We start from the raw sequence: 2,782 nt of genomic DNA on the forward strand, positions 1-2,782 counted from the left end.
ATAAGAAATGGACATTACAAAGCCAGGGCCAACAACTGCTTTACAAATGACTCCTATTTCTACATTATTGTGCTCAATATATTTCTTCATTAGTGTAGTCAGGGAGCTCAGAATAATACAAGACACATAAAGTACAACACCAAAAAAATTACACAATACACCTATGGCCCACAACCCACCCTTCTACATATTATGACACAGAAAATTGTACAATTCCTATTCATGACCTTCACTATAGACTTTTCTAGTGTTGATGTGTTCATGCTTAAAAAAGAAAAAAAAAAAAAGAAACCAACTATATAAAATGCCATCATCCAAAATACACTCAACTATAAAACAAATATGCGACCCAAAGTATTTCACTTGCTTTTGTTCAAGACTAAACTATCTTGTAGGTATCAGACTCACTTCAGAAAATTAAAATACCAGGACATTATTTAACTATAAAAACAGTTATTGAAAAAAAATATATGACATTTATTTTTTATATAAGGTATTAAAAAAAGTTATATTAAAGTGACAGGTTTTTTTATAAGCTTTTAAAAGAGTTAAATTAAAAAAAGGGAAGGATTTTTTAGAATTAATAAAAAAAAGTTATATTAAAGAAGTGACAGTTACTTTTTTATAAGGTATTAAAAAAGTTATATTAAAGAAGTGACAGTTATTTTTGATAAGCTTTTAAAAAAAAGTTATATTTAAAAAGTGAGGGTTTTTTTTAGAGTTAATAAAAAAATTATATTAAAAAAAGACAGTATTTTTTTAAGTTATCAAAAAGTTATATTAAAAAAAGTGACAGTTATTTTGTTGAGTTATTAAAAAAAGTTATATTAAAAAGGTGAGTTATTTTTTTTTTAGTCAATAAAAAATGATATATTAAAAAAGTGACAGTTATGTTCAGCTCAGTCTAATGAGACCTAAAGATAACACACATAGCTGTCAATAAAAAAATATTATCATTGTGTAAAGCTTAAAACATTATTGGAGTAATAAACAGGACAAAGTAAAAAAAAGTGCTTGTATTTAGGAACTGCAATTAAGTGTTGGGCAAAGAAGGTAAGTTTAAACTGTCTGCAGTGAAATGGGTCATCATCACAGTTGTAGGTAAATGCTGAAACGGATATCTTGTCAACATTCAGCACGGGCAACATGCAAAACTCTTATAAATAGTCTATTTCCCTTCCACCAACCTAGGGATGAACTGCTTAGAACAAGAGTGCTTATGTCATGTTTACCTGGCATAGGGCGCCCTCTTCCGACAGATCCGTGCATTGCTTCAGCCAAACTCGGGTCCCAAGAAAGCACAAAAAAAGAAAACATTAAACTCTATATGGACGATCAAATAAAAATTACACATATTTTAGCTATAGAAACGACATCATATCGTGTTCAGACAAGGAAATGCCAATTATAATATAATATAATGATATAATAAAATGTAAGCTTAAAAAATATACTATTATTGCAGTACGTTATTGATCAAGATAACCGTCAAATCAGACCATCATTTCATTAATTCCATCATTTCAGCCAATACCTATAAAACTTTATTATTGTATTAATTTCTAGTTTCTCTTTTTTCACCATAAAATAATAAATACAATAATAAAATGCATAATAAAAAATGGTCGCAACAACAAATACAATTATCACACAGAATAAAATATTTCAAAAAGCATAAAAGGCATTATACAATTTTTTTTTTTTTAACTGAAATGCTTGGACTAGCCTCCATTACAAGCTCTGTATAATATGGCAAGCATATAATTGTGGTTGGAATGAGCACGTTAAAGGGTGTAATAAACAGACATTACACACCAGCACACTACATCATCTATCAGTCATCTACAAGGTGTCTAGTACTGAGCTTACTGCCTCCCTTTTTTGAAAGGTCACTTGCATACAGTAGTTAGCCAGACAAAGAGGAGATAAGTTGGAAAGTGTAAAATTATAGTGTAGCTGGGTCCAGTGACAGTGGTCTGCCTGGTGTAAAAGACACTTAGCAGGACCCATAACATTTCAAACCAGTGACCTTTAAAAAAAAAAAAAAAAAGCCTGATCACACCAAGTGGCACCATTCACTATTGTTGCCTTCTGGGCACACGATTTGCATTTAATAAGCCTCTTGGTGGCATTAAGTGGATGAGCTGAGCATTTTGCAGTGACACAGCTGTAACTTACTGGCTGAATGCGGAGACTCGCCCTCTTCAAAGTGGCCATCGGAAAACTTGAAAGGAAAGTCTAAAACAGAGAAGGCAAAGAGTGCAGTGAAAATCTCCATATTCCACCTTGTATGCACTAAACTCCCACAATCTGGCCTGGCTCTAGCCTGCTCATAGGAGAAGTGGTCAGAGGCAGTGGGCTGTCACTTACTACATGGACTTATAATGGGCAGGTGAGTGTCACATACATCCACATACAGCCGAGATTGGCACCATTTTTTTTTCTTTTATTTTACCTGGATGGCAATGCCTGTCCGTGGAGCTGGTGAAAGTCCCATCTGTTTGAGGGTTGCAGTGCAGTAGAGGGAAGGTTTCTTGCTGGAGGTATGCTCAGGGGCTCCGCCCTCTAGGGCAAGTCTGACAATCCCAGCAAGTCAGCCAGCAGCCCTGAACCTCATTGTCCTTCACCTTCACCTTTCTGTAGCCACTTCCAGAGGCGACTGCAAGGCTGGGCCCCAACCTTCTCCTGGGGCCAATTCACTGACTCCTATTTCATGGATGGACATCATAATAACACCATATTACCGCATCCTGGGACTATGGGGAACCTTACAACATAGCTC

The 2,782-nt window shown here is 34.7% G+C and overlaps 1 long non-coding RNA gene across 2 annotated transcripts in view; it reads right to left on the reverse strand.

Annotated features, from left to right (window-relative positions):
• LOC149467652 (uncharacterized) overlaps nt 1-2,782 on the reverse strand; it is a 69,224-nt gene extending 66,442 nt beyond the window's left edge. Inside the window, exons 1-3 of one of the 2 annotated variants that reach the window (XR_016311891.1) lie at nt 2,456-2,782; nt 2,179-2,238; nt 1,233-1,282 (exon numbers count right to left, since the gene is read on the reverse strand). This is a non-coding gene — a long non-coding RNA (uncharacterized LOC149467652). Of the gene's footprint in view, nt 1-1,232; nt 1,292-2,178; nt 2,239-2,455 lie in introns of those variants that run through there. The other variant, XR_016311890.1, reaches the window with a different exon arrangement.

The sequence above is a fragment of the Staurois parvus genome, unplaced genomic scaffold (genome assembly GCF_062004578.1).
Source record: "Staurois parvus isolate SC_StPar_1 unplaced genomic scaffold, SC_StPar_1.0 ptg000104l, whole genome shotgun sequence".
Classification (NCBI taxonomy): Eukaryota; Metazoa; Chordata; class Amphibia; order Anura; family Ranidae; genus Staurois; species Staurois parvus.